At 35.7% G+C, this 24,632-nt stretch overlaps 1 long non-coding RNA gene across 1 annotated transcript; it reads right to left on the bottom strand.

Moving 5' to 3' along the window:
* Positions 1 to 262: 262 nt before the first annotated feature.
* LOC125384678 lies at positions 263 to 24,632 on the bottom strand. Its single transcript, XR_007223329.1, has 4 exons — positions 24,303 to 24,632; positions 4,144 to 4,439; positions 3,864 to 4,068; positions 263 to 957 (listed from the first exon to the last, which is right to left on the bottom strand). It is a non-coding gene; the product is annotated as an uncharacterized LOC125384678 (long non-coding RNA).

Here is a 24,632-nt window from a genome sequence, read left to right as displayed (position 1 = left end):
TAATTTCCTTTGTGCGTTACAGCACAGTGTTCAGCTCGCCTACGCAACTGTGGGTGTTCGAAGTGTTGAATAATGCTTGTCTGGTGCACTCGTTACCACATACGCAGATATTCGGATAAGCACTCGGTAAGAAACGGCCTTGTACAAAGGGAGATTGAAATCTATGAGCATCAATCTTTAGATGAGAGTTCTTGGTTTGTGGAAGATTTTTTATGTAGCAGTACTTTCAGATTTTTATTTTATCTTTAACATTTTGGTATTCTTTTTTACAAGAAATTGCATATACTCTCGCTTAAAAAAAACTTAGATCGGCTTTAAAATATTCAAGTATTTTCCTATTAATTAATAACTGCATCGCACTCATCTTTTTTATACTGGAAAATCCAGTAGAATGAAAAGTCTCATTCTCGCACAAATTCTCCAATAACCTGTAGCAGAGGATAAAATTAAAAAGAAAGATCAGAACTCCGATCCCCACGCCTCTCAATGATCCCTAGGTACCTTCGTTACTGTCGTTCAAGTCCAAGAAACTAAGATTAAGGAAGAAAAGCAGATCTTCGATTGCTGCCTTCACCTTCAAATTCAAACGTCAATCAACATTTTTTCAAACTAGCAATTACATATATAAGTACGTCACCAATCAAGTTTTCTCGAATTCCACGAGATGAACGATCGAGGAGTATGGTTTGCTCGCGTCGACAATCCGTTTTCGAGAGGTCACGGTCGCGCGTGTTCTCCAAGCGGACGCTGCTCGCACGATGAGTTCTCGATGTATGTAAGGCGGATGGCACCAATAATGGATGAACAGCGGCGGCTTGTAAATCCTTGGCCAAGCAGCGGCGACTACTCCGCGCTGACACGGGAGACTTCAACGTGGCTCGTTCTTCTTTGCCATTCAACTTCAGCCCGACGACGCGACGCGGCCATAAGAGCGACCAGATCCAAGATAGAGGCGATCTACAACCCAACGGAATAGTAAACACTCGGCTAGACTAGGATCCTAGCTCGTCCGACTTTATTCTTTCTGCCTACACAATTTTACCTATTTGTTTATTTATTTAAAACCGTATCCGCCTCAGTTAAATTAATAGCGACTATTAATCATTAAAATTTTTGCCATATATAATCCATATTTTCGTTAGATGAAACAGTCATATTAATTTTTCTATTTGAAAAATTTCTTTTCTAATTTATATCAAATAATTTGTATATTCGTTTTATAGAAATGTTCTCTTTTCAGTAAACATTACTATTATTATGCTATTTATTTTAATCGATATCTCTTACTTTAAACGACTCAAATATTATATTATACCAAATATAAAACATTAGAGTTCCTATCTTAGAAAATATCGTTTAATATAAAATTAGTAATAAAATATAGACAAATAAACGTACAAAAGAATAAGCTCGTAAACTTTCTAATTTCGGGGAAAAAAATTCACAAATTCTTTTAACTTTCCAGTTATTTCTCGGAGAATAGGTATCTCTCTAACTATACTTGAATTCCCATTCTACCAATTTTCGTTCGATCGATAGCCAGGTTAAGTGAACTCGAATATATAATCGGATGAATAACGCGACTGCAATGCGAAAGGAGAGGCAGAAGAAGAAGAAGAACAGGAAGGGACACAGTGGCAGAAAAGATCGAGTACAATCGGCGGCGGAGCGACAAGTGGCTGACGACTTTATTTTTAGTCGCGCCGCTGCAGCACCGCCGCGATTATTTCGTTGGCAAAAAGCTGCCGTGATTATTGTCGAAATGCGGCAGGAACGTTATTGCGAGCGATTATCTCTTTGGGCGCGGTAACAATTTGCTTTCAAGCGCGCATCAATGCAGTTCTCGTTTGCGATATTACGAAGGTAAATTTTTTTCGTTTCATAAAGATGTAATGTCTTTGATCGGCGCCGAAAAACGGAATTTAAAAGACGGTATATTTTTGGAGACAATGCTTCATAGATAAAAGGAAAAAGTGGTAGCCCTATTGCTTTTATATGCTTAGTGTTAAATTACTTAATTTTATTTTAATGTATTGATTTTTAATGTACCTTTATACCTTTATATCCTATATAGCTTTAAAGATCACAAAATACAATCTAAGATAAAATGCAGTAAATTAATCCAAACTATCGTGTCTCAATGCAAAGTCATGAGATTGATTGAATTTTAAATTTTTCATAAATATATAAATATCCGCAGTTCAATCATAATGTCGTCGATGAAAGAAGAATCTGACGAAAGTATATAAATAAAGATTTTACTATCGAATATATCGATTCCATGCACCGTTGCACTCGGGCAAGAATTTAATTCAATCAAAAAAGGCGTGGAACTGAATTCGATTGAAGGCAAGGATAAAGAGAAGAAAATTCATTTTGTCTGCATTCTAAGCCGCGCCATGTCCATCTCTGACAATCCTTCTTCCTTCTTCTGTCTCTCAGCTGACGCTTTCAGAAATATTTGCTGGCAATTACTCCCGGGGCCTTTAAGTGCCACGGAAGAAAGAGGAGCAAGAAAAGGAGCAAGGAATCCGCGTGCATAACGTCGACAAGATTTATTGTCACGCGACCAGATTACGAGATTCCGGTCCACGGAATACATCGAATGCTCCGTTAACGTTGGCCAAAAAACAGCCGTAAAAATTCTTCTGTTCTTCCGTGTATTTGTTCATATACGATTTGTTTGCAATGTCTATCAAGTCTAATTAACCGGAAAATTTGATTAAGGCGATCTTGAATCTCTTCGTGTTTTTCCTTTTTTTGATCCTCCAATTCTTTGTATTTTAATTTCACTTTCATTATGATCGAACAAAGTCGTTTTATAACGACTTCAGAAAATTCTGAGCATAACATTGAAACAAAAAATTATGTGTGTACGATAATGATTCTTTCTTATTTTCCAGATCTTAACAAGTTTTCTAGCGATAGAGAAATACAATTCGGTCAAAAATAATCCAAAGAACAGCAGTGGGTTCTAGAAGAAAATTTTAGAAAATTTTCATTTTCGTTTTAATCAACAAAAAGAATCGATGACGAGAAAATTTCAATTCATTCTACGACAGTGTGCAAACCTTAATTAGAGGGATTCGCAATTAGAAGACGTTCCAGCGACTAAAGGAGCTGGCGGTTTCACCCTTGCCCCGTGTCAGAGTGTCTGAATTCTACCGAACGATCTCTGGATTCTTCGCTAATTGTACCCGCGAACCGGAATGCTCATTGTTCGGTGAAAGCAAAAAGGGAGGACACGTTACGTTTGGACGATAGCCCTTTCTGCGTCTCGGTTTCATTATTTCTCTTTCACTATCGCGCATATGTCGCATACCGATCCGATCGCCGCTCGACTCCAATTTCCCGCAAATTTCTGTGGAATACTGCGTGCACGGGATGAGATAAAGGAAGCCAGAAGAGAAATGGATCTTCAGGACAATGGTGGACCATTGTATGCGATGCAATTAATCGAAACGACCGCACTTTTCATTCTTTTACCTTTCTCGTAATATTTTCTTCCGTAAATCGGTTATTAATGTAAGAGATGAATTGTGATAAAATTGTGCGAACTGTTTAAAGTAGTATTTAAAATCAATCAACAAACAGATCTATAAAGAATTACATGAACTTTCCTCATAAAGTATATTAATTTCTAAAATAAGTTTTCGTATATTAGAGGAAAATCACTAAATCTTCGACATGATATTACGTAAACTTAGATCATCAAATTAAAGAAGGACACGAAAAGATCAATCTATTAATTTTTAACTCAAAAAACAAAAAAACTTCTATTAACAACACATATACTCGTCATCTTTAAGAAATACTTATATATATATAATAAACAAAAAGCCCATGTTAAAATATATACTTACCTTCCCCTTAAAATTCCACAAATTTCTTACGTTAACTGAAAAATTCGCTCGATCAACCAATTACGCCACTTGCAGCATCTTCCGGCGCTCTACCAGTCTTCTCACAATCATCCCATTCCCGCGGATGACTCAATGCATCTCCAATAGTTGGACTAACGTTCGTAGTACCTTCGTTCGTATAGCCGGGAACGGGTCACGGCGATTCCTATCGTTCCAGAAGAATTTAAATTACTTCGACCGCCTAACGCGTCCGTCGCGTAAACTCTCGATCGAGCCTCACCCTCTCTGTCTCCTTCCCTCCCCTTTGGTTCTCGAGCCACTTCCGGCTTCACGCTTCTTCTAACACCGTGTTTGTCACGAGGAATGTGACGGAGGCACTCGAAATGCACGTAAACTGGCTTCCAGGATATCCCATGCTGGAGCATTGACTCGGTAAATAAAACCGAGAGCTCGGCTTTGGATTCTGGCTCCCGTTATCTCTTATCGGCTGCATGGCCACCCTCTAGTTCGTAGTTTTGCGAAAAAGATTGAGCAGTAAAGATAACGGGTCTGCTCTCTTCCTATTTCGTTGTCCTCCTGTAACGATTACGAGTCATTCGAATCGTTATCGTATATTTGCTGGAAGAATTCACAGCCTCCGCCCGATGTTTTGTGAAATGTCACTCGGCACGAAGAACCGACGCGATACGACGCCGGAAACCGACATCGACCACTGAACGTCGACCTTCAGTTCCCACTGAAACTCGCTATAAAATGTTGTTTAGATGGTTTCGAATTTCGAATGATCTTGTATGGGTGAGGTAGAGTGGTATGTTGAGGAGAAGTAGACTTTAAAATGAAGTTTCAGCGAGAAATTTATTGGAACAGAATTGTAGGTAATATTTGATTAACTGAACTCATGCTGGTTAAATTTATTTATCTAAACGTGAGTTTCCATTGGGATATAAAAGAGAAATATTAGCTGAAAAGATTGGGGAACTTCTATATAATAATGAGCTGCAATTATATAAACTATTTGTAGCTGAGTAAGTTCAGGTAAATGAAGTTCTACTGCAAGTGTAAATTTTCAGTTTGAAACCAAAAGAAACTTTAATAGAAAATTTCTAGATGTGAATATTTTCAGTATATATGGAAAAACGTATTTCTATTAATTTTGACATTTTTTAACGCTAGCCAACAGTTTAGCGTTAATAGGCGTCACATGACTGCCGGAAAAGGAAAGAACACAGGACTGAGACAAACAAGATTTTTTATTTCCTTGAAGTTCAGTAATTTCTTTGTGTACCACATTTCCGTCCTATCGCGCCTTTATCGCCGGTACTTCCGTCACGGTAACGACCTCCAAATTACACGCGTTCGCTCTGAACAATCCCGTGTGAATACGGTCTAACGCAAGAAAAGCCAGTCGACAAATTTTCTCTACTTTTCAACAAAGTTCAACACGTGAAATTGACAAATGACGGGGATAAAAAGAAGAGATAATTATGCCACTGTCTTATGATGCCATATGCACCTTCAACTTAGAAACGCAAAAAAATTATTCACTGTGTTCACTTTGTTTGTGATAGTAACTGAAAACGTATTTAACTTAATGATGCACATTAACCATTTCCCAGATTACCGTAGAATTGCGCAACATAGATTGCTTCACACGTAATTATTAACGTAGATTGGATTTAAGATAGAATTGTACATTAACATAGAATATTCAACACAGATTGCTTCAACGTAATTAATAAGATTTATTACGTATAAATATTTTAATTCATATGTTTCGATACACGTAGGCCAAAAATTGAAGGATACTGTAATATCTTTCATGTAGATACGCGCCGAAAATTTTCACATATCAAGTATGATTGATGTATATCTTTCGATGATTCATCCATACAGGATGTCTTAGGATTTGAATCCAGCTAATGATGATCTTGTCGCTTTCTTTATTGATACACGCCAATGAACATTCCATTTGAAGAGTTTGTCAATAGTGTTGGAGCTAACTAATCGTCCATCAAACACTTTTATCACATTTATATCTTTTGTGCTATCATATTTCTAATCGAATAATGTTTTACGTTAATCTGTAAACAATTTTTTTAATTAAACGTTTTCAAATTTAATGCGTTAGTATATTTAATGACCACATTCATTGCTGAGAAGATCATTCCTTATAATATTGGTAAAATACTAAATTAAAATAATAAATTTATTAAAATATTGCTAAGAATATGAACAATTCAAACAGTGTAGTAATCACACGACGTAATAAAGGTTCATGGTCCTTTTTATTAAAGTTTCTTCGAGATATTCTATGACCATTCTTTTTCCTTTCTTTACCTTCGGAAGTATAATTCATTCTCGTGCCTGCACATTGCGTCCTTGGATTACTTAGAGTTCTCGACGTGATCGAAAACGGTCGCATTTGTCAGGATAACGGAGCTGTAGACGGCAGCCATTTGGAATATTAGATCGAGGAAGAAAGAATCAGTTGGCAGCTGAGGTAGTTCAATCTGCTAGAAAAGTTGTCCAAAGAAAACTGTTATTCTTCTCTGCTGAATTCTATAACTTTTCTAGTTACTGAAATAGGATTCATTTTTCTTAGAATCATTCCATATTTCACACCTGCAGATGATTTAAATTTGATGGAAACGAGAAATGTAGGACAGATATTTTGAACACAGGAGTGGCAGACAACTATGCAAATAATGGGGGCAAATTATATTTCCTAGTTCATATTACATTACCAAATGCTAATCAATCATTACTTTTGAATCAACACGTTCGAATCAGTACCTGTAAACCCTATAAATAAATTCTTTTAATATCCAAATGAATAAACTTTCTTTAACTGTTTCTTTCAATTGGACTGTAACTTCTACCTAATTATTATCAACTTCTAACCGTATACTTAACTAAAGTCTAACTAAATTTTCTGTAATAAATAAATAACTTCTCTTCATCGTCTCCTCAACTTTTCTCTTAACCATTCAACGTCTAACTAATTATATATACTTCACGTCTAACCATATATTTAACTTCAACTTCTAATCTCCAAACTTGCGCAAACCGTCAATTAACCATCTTATTAACGACCAAGAAAATTAGAAAAATCGAAGCTCGATTCGAAGGCAAACGCGTGATTATAGCCATGGCGGTTCGGGAACAAGGCGCAACAGATGTTCGGGCGGCGTAACTATAATGGAGATTTCACCGTGATAATGACTTATTGTCGTCTATTGGCATAACGGTGCCGGGTGTTCGTCCGCGACTACAAGGGACTTGACTTTTCACCCTGAAAGGGGACGAAAGGCTCGGGAGCGCGATTATCAAAGGTCAGCCGGATCGTTAGCCGCGACTCCCGTAAATCGGCGTAGGTCAGTGAATCGCGAATCAGCGGCAACCGCGCCGCTCGTGCGAACGCCGTTGACCCGATTTAAGGGAGTTTAGAACGCGATCCTTCGAACAGAGATCGCCGATTGGTGATCATCAACCACAGGATCCATTCTACCGATATCCTCCGGCTGTTCTCACGCTGCGACGATTATCCAACGAAATCCTGTCTTCGACTTCGCTTTCTAGGTAGCCTCGAATCTGCATTCATTCTTTTCGTGATATTTTTGTCAGAAAAGGAAAGGAGATTAAACTTTATAGGAGAGGATGTAATTAGTGGACAGAAAATATCTATGAGTTTACAGATAATACATTTATAAAGTTGTTCATGAAAAATCTGTTGGTTTTTAAAAGTCTTCGAGAAGAAACTTTTTTTCTAAAGAAAGATAATTTGGAACTAATGTTATTTAAAACGCTATCCTCTAAGATTCACCAATTTGTATAATTATTATTTGTATAATTATTTTTACTAATTATTAAATTATCTTTACTACATTCGAAATATTTTCAAATATTTTCAATATTTTCTAAGGAATATTTTCCGAAATTTTCATCATTTATAGGGCATTTAATCATTCAAAATGGTTTTCGAATGAATATCGTACACTACGCGGTAGACAGAGTTCAAAACCATTTCGAGCAGACAGATTAGATTAACGCACCTTCTATCCGAACGTTCCCATTGTTCTTCTTTTCCTGTACCTTCGTTATTTAAACGTTTGATTGATGGATTGGTATATTTGTCGCTTGGAATGGTGTTGTGGTCTTTCTTTATCAGCAATAAATTGCGACCTGCTGTCAAATTGACGAATTGATTCTCGTTTTGACGAATATTGAACGTGTCCTTCAAAACGACTGACATGAAGAATCCGATTCAGTTTGTTATGGAAACGAACGGACATTTAATATCAAAATTCTGGACATATCAATAGAAACTATGTTTTTCCAATGTTTTAATCAAATTGAAAATATTGAATTTGTACAAAGATATTATATTGCACAAAGACACTTACACAATTTTTTTCTTCAATTTGATTCTTTCTCCATTTTTAATTCTTCGTCCATGCTTAACGTACTTTCCAAAATTGTATTTACTACTTGTGAAAACTCACTGTATTCAAAATTACAGAAAATTTAAAAGTTACTTCTTCAAGCTAATTCTTTAAGCAAGTTAACAAACTGAATTTCTTTCGCTCAAACTAAACAATCTCCACCGATCCGATACTCACCCCCTTCCTCCTATTCCCATCGATCAAGCGTTTCGCTATTTCCCATCAGCGAGCAATCAGTCGTCTCCTCTCTCGATCTTCCGTTCAACCTGCTCGTCCAATTGGCAGTGTCTCGAAAACTGCATCGGAAACCGGCCGGTCAAAAATCGCGATTAGCAAGTATCGCATACTTTCCTCGGCCATGAAAACCGTCCGCGGACCCATTCAAGCTTCCTGCCGATCTAACAACCGCTCCAAACCTCAACCGTAACAACGTCGCGTACATTATACTTAACGGACGATCGATCTACGTGTCTCGATAGCCAGTCATCCATCCAAGACGAAACAAAACGTGGTCGGTCGGTCAGCCCTTCCTACGATCCTAGACAACGTCGTAAAACGGTCGGTTTCCTGCGACAACGAGATCCTGGCTGAAAACCCATAAATGGACCCCATTGCTATGCCGAAAACCGCTCGTTTCTCGATCATCTTTCACCGATTCAGGTTCTACAAGTCGACGTTGCTTCTCTTAGCCGCAAGATCGGATGTTATCGAAGACGATCGATCGTACAACGTGCGTGCGCAACACACGCGTCCCGCAAACTGCTCTTTACGACCTGCCAAGACCTCGCCTCGCCTCCCCTTGCCTCACCTTGCCACGCCTCATCTCAATCATCCGGTAATTACGATCGCCGGTCGTCCGGAACCAATTACCCCGCGGATTTTTATCGATATAGCTGGACTTTCGCATCGCAAATAACGTAACCTGTAACCGATAAACCGGCACGATGTCGCGTTGCGATGCCAGATAGCTAAATTTTCGCAATTCCTTTTTAACCCTTTTGCAGGAAACGGAGTATTGTGTGATACAACACGATGCTTAACGTAGACGTCGTAATGTAACCGATTTCGCACGGATTGAAAACTCAATCCATTGCAATGAGTTTTTTTTTAAATTATTCAACTAGTTTAGCTTTCGTTGCCATATATTGTAGTATGCATCTTTTCATACTAGCAATTCGTAAAAATTCGATATTTTATCCAAATTTCATATCTGTTCATCTGACATTTGTTTCACTTCGTCTATAGCAATTTTCAGAATGATAACTGTAACTTAAAACGAATTTTAATGAGCAAAATGTTACTTATGTATGTAGGGTGGATTATGCAAAAATTTATGTAAATTATGATTGTGCTTTAGTAAAATATACGAAAATGTTGTAACTGATAAATTGAATTCTAGTAAATTTGTCTAAGAAATTAATTTCTTTAAACCTGACGTTTCATAATAATGTCTAAAAACGTAATAATTATTAAATAGAAATAATCTTCAACGAGAGCTATATCTATTGATTATATGATCGTGTAATGTACTGTTAAAATATTGTGACACTTTTCAAGTTTTAGTAATAAATTGAACTTTTCGATTGAATGATACTCCGACGGACTTTCATTGCGTATGTTTCTGCGCAATCAGTTGACTAACTTTTAATGATTTCGTCATACCATTATTTCAACATTGTTCAATTCGTGGAATGATTGCGAATAAAAAAAAGAATGGTCTTGTCATGGTCGGATTACGAATTTTGCTTTTTACGATAGTCGATTGACGATGTTTAAAGGGAATTTCGAGGACGAGTGGGCCATGGCCCACATGTTCTTGTAAATATTGGCTTTTTCGTGCATAGATGACTACGTGTGAACAACACGTACGATTTTTTCGTTCCAAGTTTCAATTCATTCTTTTCTACGATTAATGAATTTCTATAGAAATTGTGAGATATCGATATTTGATTGTAACTAAATGTTATAGATATTATTAGATTAATTGTAAGATGTTATTATTAAACTGTAACGTACAAGATGTTTAATTCAATCGTGTTTCACCAAGTCAATTGATTTAAAAAAATGTATTTCTAATCAGAAAAGTTTAAAAATTGTAATCGTACATAATGTTAAAAATATCGTTACTATTATTACAAAGAATGGTTTATAATGTCAAATGAAATGGCGGGTGACGCGTCTTATGCTTCTAACAAAAAAAAAAAAAAAAAGAAATAGGAAAATTACGCACAGATATTAGGAGTACCGAGAAGTCCTTGTGTCACTTTCGATATTAAGTAAACGTCGATTGAATAAAGCAATTAAACGTTAATAAAAGTCAAACATTACATCAGGGTGAAATACAAATATCAGAGCAAAATACATCAAATGTAGTGAATATAAATTTCAATATACATATTTGCAAAATCTTGCACAGAAACCCGAGTTCTAAATTATATAGACATTTACGAATTCTAAATACGACCCAGTGAAATCAAACATTCGGAAGTTAGATCAAATATTTAAAACTCCATTATCTATATTAAAACTTCATCAAAATCTATTCGTTCTCCTAGAATATTTAGATAATCGTTTTTGTCCTTCTCTTGAAAAGTTAACTTACCTAGAAGCACTCTAGCTACCTATTATCAAACAGAAATTGCTCGAATATTTTTCCAGTCGAAGTACTAAATATGATCATCTATAAAGAATTTACTTATGCAAGGATTTTTGAGAAAATCTATTTAAGTTCAGAAATCAGCTAAATTTCGTTACAAGAAATTAAAAGATAATACTGAAATTGGTATTTTTAGGATAAAAATGATAGAGATGTGATTTTTAAATTAAATAAAAAGATCTATTATTTGTCTTAATTAACTTAAAATATACTGGTTCCTTTGTGATTTTCTATGATGAACGTAAAAAATGTAATAATAGTTGGATAATTTCGTGCAGAATAATTCTACAAAATTTCAGTGAAATTTATCTTACAGATTTTTGAAATATTTTTCTTTACAATAAAGAAATCTTGATATAAACTTTTATACAAATATTTAAAAACTGTGATATTCTAATATTTCCAGCGTAAATATTCCAGAATGTTGTACTTTCGAATAAGAAAGTATTCCCAAACAAATGTCACAACAGAAATGTCGACTTTTCCAGTAGATGCAACTATTCTCTTAAGTAACACGAACAATCCCACGATATTACGTACTATATAAAATTGGAATTAAAACTATTAAAACATTCTATTAACCTACGCAGTCATGACTCATTATGCATATTCAGCTTTTAACATCCATCAAGCTTCTTATATCTTATAAACCAGCATAGTACAAGCATACAAGCTACATAGTAGCCAACTTTAGCCATTATCGAGTCGCCGGCTCGTTCAATTTCGCGCCATTGATGAGGCCCCGTTGATGAGCTTTTATTGATGAGTTATACCGTACAGAGCAAAAACCATCGAAAGAACTTGCTACTTTTCATCGATCGTTCTTTCATCGCACCTGCCGTTCATACGTCGCCATTATTCTCACTACAGTGGTGATTTCACGCGACCATGGTGCACATGGTTCATCGATGAAAAAACACCGCAGACATCGTCGAGACTGTGCTCGCTATTAATCTAGAAAACTAGCAAAAACCGGGCTACGAGACGTCCTCGTCGATGGAATTGTTCACGACGTGGAACAACCCGCCGCGCTGAGGAAACGGAAAAAGGAGATTCGTCTCGCGCGTCAATCGCTTTTTCTGACACGAGACACGATTCTTTCAGGCCACTTTGTAAGTCAGCAGGAACTTCACTCGAAAAATAGGGCGCGAACGTACATATGATATAGAAAAATTATCATTCTTTTGCGAAAAATTTGTTAATTCCTTAACCGATAGGACACCTTTTAATAAATATAAGTAAAAATAAGAAAGGTGTTAGATATACGGCGGAGAAAAATTATTTTTCTCATGGAAATAATTATTTTATACGTATCTCACTAATGTATAATGTATCTCGTAGTTTATTTTCTAATAAAACGTGACTATTTCGTAAATCTACAACAATTTTATTTAAATGTAAAGATAGAAAATAAAATATATACATAATGGAGACAGTGATATATAATAAAGAAGAATTAGTTTTTCGTGGAACATTTTTTTTATATTGTATTGTAATAATATTAGATTCATAACTGTTTCATAATACAAAGATGGGAAGAAAAGAAGTTCTGTATTTTTTTGATGTAGGATATATTTTTATCGTGTACGTAAAATAGATTCGCGCATAGATTTCGTGGAATTGAATTGGGAATATCGCTTGATACTGCCTCTTAGCTTTCCTTTTTCTTGTTTTGTCTAGTTTGTTTCTTCGAAGGCTATAGTCGATGGTATATTACTGGTTATAGGTAAAAGACAAGGGACTCGTTAAAGAATCTTCACCTTCGACGCTTCAGGCGAAAACAGGTAGAAACGGTGGTTTATGACTGGCCTAGATGTGCTCGGGGAAAACCTGTGATTGGTCGGAATAGCAGGTACTTCTGTAAATTACTTAATTTCGCCTCCAAGATTCTGTAAGGAAGTGGAAATTGTATCGAGGTTCCTCGTCTCTCGGTTCTCTGGTATTCCAGAACAAAGTGAGAGCAAATTACAGTTGTATCTATTTTTCTCTTTTCTTTTTATCTCTATACACATATTGTATTTATCACAAGATATAATGTTATTTAAGACGCTATCCAAAAATATCATAAAAGTATAAAACTACCAATCTCACTTGTTTAAAAAAAGATCAATAAAATTAAAAAGTAATATAAATATTTTATTATTCATACAAGATCTTTAATCTTATTCAGTCCAAAAAGAACCAAACGAACTTTTCCAGTCTTCTTCTCTTTCTAATTACTGTTCTTTTAAGACTGACACAACGTAAAACAAACATCTAGATTGTTTATGTGAACTCATATTTTTATGCTACTAAATTATTTACGAAGTATTATAACGAGTATCACATTTAGAATATTTTATGTCTTTGTATATTACCTGTACTCTGTACATTTTTGCATTTTCAAATTTTCCATAAATGCATGGAAATCCGCAATCTAATAACTGTTCTAAAAATTGCGACTTTTTTGTGGAACCTTCTTAACATTTCTGATGTAGTTGAACATCAATTTCTCGGATCCACGAAACAAGGCAGAAAGAAGCATCGGTATATATACAGTTTGAGCGTCACAAGGAGCGCGCTGTCTTTCCTCTTGAGGTGTACAAAGAACAAACAGAGAGCGGGTCGCGTGGTACACGCCGGATTCCCAAACGTGATGAAACACAGCCAGGACATTGACATCGCGCCGGATGACGAACTTCTAACCGAGAGGAGCTCCAGGAAGCGGACAGGTTCGTTCGTTTGATGTTCGAGAAAGGTTGAAAAGCAGCTTGTCGATAGGTTGAGGCGGAAAATTTTAGACAAAAAAAAAAAAGATGAAAGAGGGAAGAAGATGTTGGAGCACGAAATTAGAATAAACACGATATCTGTGGTCATGATTAATATTTTGATCACATTTTATTTCGTTCGTAGAAGAGGAATTTTAAAATTCAACATGGTCTTAACCAAATTCATATGAAAATCATCTTTCTATTAAAAACATTAGTAACTTTACCTATGCGAACTAATATTAATTAAATTAAATTAACAGGACAGCTAAACTAAAATTATTCATTTCTTATGAAACATTATGAACTTATCACTGTTTATCTGTAAAAGGCTTGTATATTCGAATCTATCAAGTTACTTTCTTCTGCAACTATTTTATGTAAAAATATTTCTTTTTATCTATCAACTGACGTAAAAGCCGAAAAATTAAGAGAAATAGGCACATCATACTTAATTGTATTATCGGACTATTTCTATTGAGTAGAAATTCTAACAGTGGAAGAAAAGAAAAAGAAAATGTTTCGGGTGATGGTCGAAGAACGAGTTGAAGGCACCGGAAACACTTCACGTGGAAGTACGAGTTCAATTATCAGCGAACTCGAGAGCCACGAACACCGTGGTTAATTAAGGCTTGTTGTTACAATCTCGTAAATTTAGAGTAACGAACTCAAGGAAGAAGAGGGAAGGATGGGAATGGGGAGACAAACGTTGCTGGTTAATCCTGCGGGAACATTTCGTTGGGCGTTCATTGGAAAATTGCTACTGGCTCATCGAGTGGTTCAGGTGTGCGGCAAAAATATTTCAGTGGTAGCTGGTTTATTGGTGGAATTGTTTTTTATCGCACCGTTTTTTATCTTTTAATTCAATTAGTATATAGTTTATTTCGAGGTTGTTGACTTTTATGTTCTTTCTTTTCGAGGAAGATATCGAGGAACAACGTATATATAAAGTAGATATTGTGCTACACTAATTATCTTTTGCAGTAGTAATTGAAAAAAATCCGAAAATGTTTTAAGAGTAAATTTTAAATATATTAACTGCACTTGTGTGTTTGTGTCTACGTTAACAGTTAATAATAAAAATAGCGTCAAGATGAAGCAATCTTATAAAAATACTAAGAGATGTACTGTTCATTAGTTCGTGTGTTTCAGAGATTCAACGTCAGATAAAATTGTCCATAAAGCGTCGTAGTTAAAAAATCGTGACTAAATCTTACTGTCTCATCCGCGTCTGAGAAATTGTATTACGTAATTTACAAGATGTATACATTTTGAGACACACCAAGGTATATTAAACACATATAAATGTTCAACATAAAAATCTTACTATATTTTTCTTACTTCTATATTCGTTTCAGTATTTCAACAAATAAAAATTCATTGAAGTTAACATTAATTTTCCAAAAACACCTCTACTTTGTTCATTTTCACATCTTTATATTTCCTAAAAATACAAACATCTCCATTTAGGTAACAGACTCGAAGCTAGCACTCTCGATCACGAGGGCAGCGAATCGAGCCGGCGACAGCAGCGTCTATTCCTGTTCCGTGAATTATCGATCACATAGTTCTTCTATTTCAGAAACGCAGGCTCGTGCGAGAGGTCCAGGCCCTCCTCTATCCGATACATTCGCCCGTTTACTCTCCATTGTATCGGCGACGCATATCGCGATATGGTTATCATTCATCGGTGGCTAACAGTACCCCGAGGACTGTTGCCAGGATAGGAGCGCCTGAGCTCTACCACGCTTATATACATGCCTCCTCTCTCGATCGTATCGCGGCCATACTGACTGGTACCTGCTGATATTTTACTGTCAACCGATGCTTCCGAACCGTTGTCCTCGGATCAGATTGTTTACCGACACCGGCTACTGAGAATTGCGAATGATACCTGCCCTCCTCTCCTGTCCACCATCTTTTCTTGGCCCAGTTCCACTCTGTTGGTCACCTCTTTTCACTGTTGCTTATTGGGTTATTGGACAAGAATCGAGGCAGTATTGTTAGAAGAAATACAGCGAGGTCGTAAACTGTATAATCACTAACGTGAAACGGAAAAATTATGTAGGTATGTAGAAAATTAGCATCTATTCATCTGAATCGAGTATGCAAATATTTCTTTCCTTAAAAGGAATTTTTGAGATGACGCAAGGATTTCGTTTGAAAGGAAGAAACAGTGTAAGATAAATTTCTAATTATTTATGAGATTTCGACTTTTCGAATTATTTATGAGGTTTCGTAATTTTTATTTTTGATGACGTTCACGATGTCAATAAACTAAAATTAATTAGAAACAGGAAAGAGGAAACATTCCAAGTAACTAAAATAAAAGGCAACAATTTCTAAATGGAAAATATTAAAAGAAATATTTAAAAGTTACGATGTCAAGTTACGTTCACGATGTCAATAAACTAAAATTAATTAAAAACAGGAAAGAGGAAACATTTCAAGTAACTAAAATAAAAGGCAACAATTTCTAAATGGAAAATATTAAAAGAAATATTTAAAAGTTACTATTAATGACTCATAATCGACGAATGCTCGCCTGAAACGGAATAAACAAGAGGGAAGCAGAATAAAAACTGCGAAGAGGGAGACAGTTTGTCTACGGGCCGCGCATAATTACGAGATCACGTCTATGCGAGGCGTCTTTGTCGCGTCTGGAGTCTGTTAATGTTACCTAAGGGCTCTCAGGTTCATTGTCATATTCTGTGTGAGAACTCTCCTTTGTTTACTCCCGAGTAGAGTGTACTGAAACGTCAGCGCACTTATCACCGTCGATCTGTACTACGTCTCCTCTACGTCGTCTGTCTAACGATCTGAATTCCGTTGTTCCTGATGAGCGTCATTTTCTGTTCTTACCGAAACGGTACTACGAATCAACGTCTTGCAATTAGAACGATCCTCTAACGATCGAAACGTGAGGATTACTTTGTACTCGTATTGTTTGGTGTGTCGTACAGTTAGTTATCTCTCTATCTGTCTCCAATTGTTTGTAGAATGTAACGTTATTAGGCAAATAATATATCATACCGTTAATATAAAGAAATTGTGGAAATACAAACTTGGTATCTTATATTTGTATATATATATATATGGTATTATATTATGGTATTATATTATCTTATAATTATAATACTTAACAAGAATTATTTGCAAAGATTTTTGTAATGTACCAGTGAGAACAATAACAAGGAATTGATAATAACAAAGATTTTTTTATGAAAGACCAGAAAATAATCAAACTATTCTTTTAATTACACACTGCTAATTTTTGGAGCGTAGAAAATTGGAAGTTGAGCATTGCGTAAAATAATTTGAATTTTAAACATCAATTACTTAACTCAAAGTATCGATCAAAAAAAAAAAAGAAAAAAATGTTAAAAACTCCGTATCTACAAATAGTTATGAAATGTCCAGTTTAATATAACATTCTGTGCAAATACAAAAATCGATTTCTATGATAAATGTTCAAATACTTTCGTCTATGATTCCATCATAGTTCACATGCTAACTATCCGATTAATTCCAACTATTCCTTCTCAATTTTCAAAGTACCCACGTTCTTACAGACACACGGCGTCCTCGCGAAAAATTCGGAGGTTCGAGGTCAAGATTAGTATGAAGGTCGAGCGCATCTCGAACGCTGCTCCTAATGTCGAATCGTTTTAGAAATGCGCGTAACGACCTAGATCCGATCTAACGGAGCGACCAGCGTGTCCCTCCTCTTGCTCTCTTTATCCTTCCCTCCCGTTCTTTCACCTTCACCTTGTCTTTGTCAAATTCAACCAGGCTCGTAATATCTAACGGGCCGAACGTATAGATCGTATATACCAACGGGATTATAATTTTGTGCACCTTTCAATCTCGACTTACGTCGATGGCGAAGCTAGTCCATCAACCGAGTGAACCAAACATGCTGCGAACTCCGAAGAAGATAGTTGCGCGTTCTAGAGTCATGTTGATGGTAATTAGACGACGTAATGGAATATTAGTATTTGATGGATTGCTACATATGTCAAACATGTTCCCTCGAGCGTGCAACAGGTGTTTCTATAAGTAGCGAAGCCTTAAAAGGTGTTTGAGATGTACATGCAGAACATGTCATCGTTTGTTATGATTTCTTACTGTTCTTTGATAACATGCGCTGTAATCTATAATTCTATGCATTGCATGTAGTATTTATGATAAAAGTCATGGTAATATTGTAGAGATACTCTAGCGTAGAATAGTGCTTTCTAGGCTTATTTTGTGTAGAATACGAGAGGGGATGGAGGGATAAAAACGCATTCAAACCTTGATAATTCCATTATTTTAACGAATTAGAAGAGATCTTTTTGTAGACATAGTTTTAGGAAATTACATTTTCGAAACATGTAAATTTTTCTTAAAAGTTCTAGTCTAGAATACTCCCTTATGAAAAGAGAGAAGTAATTGAAAGTAAAATTGTTAACTGAGAAATAATTATTCAATTATTTAAATATATTTGGAACACATGATGCATGAAATTCAGCAATTTCTACATAAATGGAAGAACAAAGGTTCTATGAGAGTACAGATATTAATGAATTATTTAAAACTTTCATTTTCATAAGTATTACTCTATTTACCTATAAGTATTACTCTATTTACTATATTTTCAGATATAGAACAGATTCTTTGGAAAAGTGTCGTCAATTGGAAAATTCAACAGAACGAAATCAATATTTTTTGATTATTTAATAACTGTAGAAAATTTACGTATGATTTCAATTATTATTAATACGAAAGTAAACAATTAATTAGCCAAATGATGCTTCAGCATAAATGCACCGTTCAATTTATAGAAATATAATCTCGAAATCGAACGGCTGTCGAATAAATGACCCATATCTTCCTTACAACTTTCAAACATATAAAATTTAACGATCAATGAATGAATTAAATTGCTCTTTTCAATCTGCCTCGTTGCTGCGGTGCTCGATATACGAGACATAGTAAAACGTATTGCAAAGATATATCAATATGAAATGAGATTTTATTTACCCGGTCGAGATGTGAATTATTTATGTCGAACCATTAAACAATTACTGGATAAAAAGGGTAAACACTTTTTTTATTCCAGCTTGTAACGAGAGTCACCAGTAAACTTAATGCTCTGTTGGAATGAGTCGTTTTCTAAATGTGTCCTTTATCAGGAGGATTTCCTTAATTACCAAGAACCAGAATGATGCAATTAAAAACGAACGTTAACGGAAGATGGTTCGTTAAAGAGGAACGTTTCTTAATTGATACTTTACTGTGCCCAAGAAACGATGGTTTAACTACCAGCACCCGAGGGAATCTTAATGCTCTATCCTCTAATATTAATAGTTGCAAATATTAATAATAAATCACTGATTTTTAATCTTCGATAGAAATATAGCTTACTTCATCCCTTATAGTTGCAAAGAATTTCTAAATTTATTCCCAATGAATCTGTCTTAAATATTGAAATAAACTGACAATTTTCTGTTGTCGTTCTTGTATCTAAAAATTTCCAGGCATTTTTATCTGTCTATTCTGGAACGATCTACTCTATATCGATTCTTTCATCAAGAAGCAAAGCAACTCTAAATCTAAACTATTTATACCTCTACGTCAACAATCGTATTATTCTTATAAACCTACTAATCACTTAACAAATTAATCCATCCCTCCAACATCCTCCACGATCTTCTATCAAATCCATAAGTAACCAAAAGCTTCGTTCATTTATATTCATCGTATATCTACGCAACATCCATCAGCGATTCAAACGACATAATTTAGCAGTTATCAACACAGCGGGTGGACAAATGAAAACGTTAACACCAATTAACACGTACCCATCCACGTCTGATTCGTACGTCTCTGTCGCGATACCCGCATACTCGGCCGCCATTACACTTCGATAAGGTGGCTTTCCATCGTTCACTCCATAACCTTCCATCGCGATTAACCGCGGTTCCGCCAAATTAATTACCAGCAGCCAGCCTTATTGATTTTTCGAATCGCGGATAATTCATCGTCCGAGCTCGACCGCGATTAATCTTGCACGGCTAATTCATCGCATTACCGTGAGCGCATTAATCTTGTACGTTACATTCGACGGCGATTCCGCGAACGTAAGAGAGCGGGGCTCCCAACAGGCATCTGTGCAGGCGAATCAGATCACCACAATACGCGCGTAATCGCGTGCCGCATTAATTAGCGGCGAGAGAAGTTGAATGCTCGATATTTAAAGCTCCGCGCGGATTATCGCGGCACAGATAGCTGACTCACGCGGATAATATGTATCTTAAAGGTATTTATCTTTTCAAAAGGGTATCTATTCAATGTCGTATTAAGAACGAATGATATTTTTTAGCTTTTTTTTTTTGAAAAGAAAGACAGGAAGGGTTTTAATCTGCATTTTTGACAGTATACCCAGATGTATTTAAAGAAGATTTACAATTTCTTTTGTGAATGAATAATAAAGGAAAGGTGTAATTTATGTGTAGAAGTAAATTCTTCTTTTGGTACTATATGGTGTTCATATTTTTAAGAGAAAAATTATTTTTAATAAATTATGTATTTAAGGATCTTCAAGGTTTTTGGTATTTTATGAAACAGCTAATTAGCCTTCTGTAAATATATTATTTGAAATATATATGTATAGGTATGATTGTATATAGTCAATCACGTTAATGTTCGAACACACTGTAAAATGGAATAACATTTTAAATTTGGACCAAAAGACTTGAGTTATTTTCAAAGGAAAAGATTAATTTGCTAGATGAAGCGTAAGAAGGTTTTGAAAAAATTGCACGTAGTCGGAATCACAAAGAAGATAGTAAAGTTCACTTTTTGTACCTTCTTTATTCGAGTCTGTAATGATAATTTAAGTAGTACGTTTTGTAGATTTGTATCAGCTGCTTTACACGGTGAAAATTTCACCGAAATCGATTGATACAGAAACATACAACAGGCATTAAAAGATGGAAGAATCTTTAGATTTAGTATGGGTTGAAAGTTGTGGAAAATTGCGATTTTCACCATTTTTGACCGTTTATAGCTCGTAGCAATGTTAACCGATTTCTATGAAATTTTCAGTATGTACATATAACTGAAATACATGTATATAAGTCTAAAAAAAATATTGTTTAAAATTTCATTACAGGCTCAGACAAAAAATTTTGTAAAATGTAACCTTAACTTTTCTTCGCGGTTCCGACCAATTGCAATTTTCCAGAATTTTTCTCACATTCATTGTTCTTTCCCATCATTACATATTGTACAATATCTCACTAAATTTACAATTTTATAATCATACTATATTTTAGTTGGCTAATTTTCTTAATTTATCTTAGAAACAATAGGAAAGGGGGTTAAAGATATTAACCCTGTTTACTAAAACATTTCATAGATTTCCGCTTATTCTTCTAACCCGACATACATACCACACCTTTGACCAAGTGGCCATTAATGTTTAACGAAATAATTACAAGAAACCGCATCCACCGCGCAATTTATGGAGTCGTAGCGAGTGAAACAAGACCTCGAAATGAATTGCGACGCGGTCATCATAGGAGGACCAGGGAAGGAGACCCGGTTTTCGCGACCGTCCGAACGGCACGATTCAGTGTTTCGAATCCGCGATACGGATTTAGTCGACACCGTGGTATATTTAGCATGGGAAAGATGTTATCGGGACTGGTTAAACCAGCGTGTCCGATGTAATGATTATGCGCCGTCGCTGCTGGAAAAAAAAATCGATTCGGACGCCTCATAAACCGGCTTCGATAAGTCCGTAAACGAGCCGTTTTAACGGGGATGCGAAGAACCATCCTGCGTTAAGGCTAGCCGCCACGGCTATGGGATTTCGCTGGATAGTCTCTTTCTTACACTTACCATTCCTTTCGTGCCGCCAATATCCTTTCGCTGTTGGATGGTGTTAATCGTCTTCTTTTCATATTAATTCCGATGAAAAGCGACAAGCGTGAATTTTTCTTTCGGTGACAATATTTTTATGGCGATGAAAGTGAATTACTTGGCACAGTAGAATAAGCATGCGCGCAGAAAGTATTAGGTTGTCCGGAAAGTGTCTTTCTTTCGCAAACGTGTTTTTTACAACAATTCACCTTCACACAGACGTGAAACCAAGTCTGTGAAATGTCGCGGTGTTCGTCTCAACAGAACGAAATGGATCGTACGTAATTCGACAAAATAAACGTTGTGCGTCTATTATTTCTTCATAAAACGAAAGAAACTTTTCGGGCAACCTACTGGAAGAATTCTCGTGAGACGTGAGAGACAAATGTAAGTATACATACTTACAAAAACGAGGTATAACATTGACTTGCCTAGAGATTTACCTATGTGTTTCTACAACTAATTTGTATTCTTACATATTTTACATCTTTTCAATCAATGAGTTTATTACCAACGTATGTGTTAGAGTTTTTGAATAAATGTCGTACTTTCAAGGTGTACATTCATTTTTGTCTATCAAAGGAATACTTAATCATAAAAGAAGTAATAGTAAAGGACGGATATACTATCACTTACAATTAGATATATTAAAGCTATGTGTAGTAAAAGTACGTATGTATGCGAAAAGTTGTTCGATTATATCTGAAATTGTATCAGCACAGCTTCGACAGCGTTGCGTGTAGTCGTTTAGAACGACTGATCAGCAATGCCAGGAAGTACAACGACAATCATTTCTTCGTGATAACTACGAACCATGGATTGCTCTCCAGACGATAAAGTGTATCCTGACAATTCCTGTTTCTCACGTTTCTGCTTAAGGACACCGTGGGGATTTGAGCAAGTACCGTGCACGGACGTCGTACTTTACGCGTTTCCGAGTACTTGATCACGATTACGTGCGTTACGCTTATGGCGCATCGAGCTAGTTTCTATGAAGAGTGAACGCTGTGTATTAAGGGATCCATTAATCGAATCTTTTCTTATATCTTATGCAATGTTTGAAAGTGAATAATATTGACGAAAAAGAATCGGCTTTTCTTTTATAAGTATTTACAAATAACCTTTACTCCCGTCTAAAAACCTTAAGAACACATTTTTTTATTTTGAATAAGTAGACTGTGGATATTTATACGTTTATGAGGAACTTAAACGTATACATATACAGATTCACAAAGTGCATATAGTATGCGAAAATATACTGTTATAATTACTATTATACGAGTATTTGTGTATATAGTTATATATAGACAAGTATATATAGTTATATATAGTTATATATCGAATCAATTAATGTTGGATAAGAATAAGTTTCTAGGAGCCGATGACAAATGTGATATGTTGCTAAGTAGAGATTCCTATATGGCAACTAATTGACAGTTGTGGGGAAAATATAAGAAGTGAAATGAAGTGGTTGTAATGTAATTAATTCCTGAGTTTAATAATTACGATTTAATAACTGTAATGCAAGGTTGTTTACTTAATAATGATTGGAGATTCAGGACGTATATTTTAAACATTCCATCGTGATTAATCGTAGGATTGAAATTGTCATTATCAAATCGTATCTATGAAACCGTTGTATCTCATTTGTCACACAGGCAATTATCAAACCATAAGAATGCCATACATTTATAAAGGCACTGACAAATTGGTAATGCAGCGATTAGGATTCTAACACGTGTTAGAAGTGCAAGTATCGGTTAATAAATCCTTTTCTCCCCTCTAATATAAACTTCATAATAAGCTAAACTAACTGTGATTCTAAAGTATTAATGTTAAAACATGGTTACTTCGATATCCATTAAAATTTGCTGTATAAAATTCCTAGAATGGTCAAATTATTTTAATAAGTTTAAAGCGAAAATTATTCACAGGCCAATCTTTTTAACATCTTCCTTTGTTAATTGAATTTTATTCCGAATTATTTCATTCTTATTTTTTATTACTATTCCTATGCTAAACGCTTAAATGTTGTTCATATAACAAGGTATATTATACCTGTTTGCTGCCCTTCCCAATTGAAATTTCGCTTTGTAAAATTATGGTGTTTCTTTTCCGTTTCATCCTTCGTGATCTGTATAATACGAAGGTATGTACGAGTATATTATATATATTCTACGGAAGGAATATTTATAAGTACCATCAGAGCTCTAAATATATTCATGCTACTATCCTAATGACAGTGGTATACTTATTTTAAAGATGAAGATGAAAAAAGATAAAACAATACTAAAACTCGTACAGAGATTATAATCACATAGTCATCAGAATTTCCTGAGGAAAACTTCGCACTGAGATCTGAGACATCGACTGATAAGTGAGTTGAACTACGATAATAATCAGCTTTCTCGCCTCAACCACAAGTAACAAGTTCCGAAACATCCTCGATCGATCTTAATCGAAGGCCTGAAGGGCTAAGAGACTCGAAAACTTTCGTCCTCCCATCCCTGCCGACTAAATGTCTGTTCCTTTTTTCGTCGACCTCGCTCATTCGTCACGAAGACCGCGCTAACCGGAGTAAGGTGAACTACTACAGGACCTTACTGTCACGTGATGCGGTTAACGTGACAGATTAACGATTACACAATTACCCGAGGCTAATTGATTTTAATTTCAATCTCACCTCCGTCGTTGGAGTCGATCGTCCCTTCGGGGTCCCAAGGCGTTCCACGTTCTCCAGAAGCTTCCAACTTAGACTCTCGACCCTCTCTCTTGTCTCTTCTCTTTTCATCCACTTTATTCTTTTTTTCTCTGCATCCACCCTGTGCCTCCTTCGGTTGTCCCTTTTTTCTTCGATGGTCTCTTTATTTTTCGACTTCATGCACGCACGCTCGTTAAGCGTCCGTTCTCTCGAGTCCGCGCGTCTCGAAAGGTGACTGGAAAATCGTCTCATTAAAGCGCGTTTAATTCGTTGTTGGTGGCCAGAAAGAGGCGAGCGAGAGACGGATGAAGA

This window comes from Bombus terrestris, chromosome 3, assembly GCF_910591885.1.
Source record: "Bombus terrestris chromosome 3, iyBomTerr1.2, whole genome shotgun sequence".
Classification (NCBI taxonomy): domain Eukaryota; kingdom Metazoa; phylum Arthropoda; class Insecta; order Hymenoptera; family Apidae; genus Bombus; species Bombus terrestris.
This window is presented reverse-complemented; position numbering and strand designations above follow the sequence as displayed.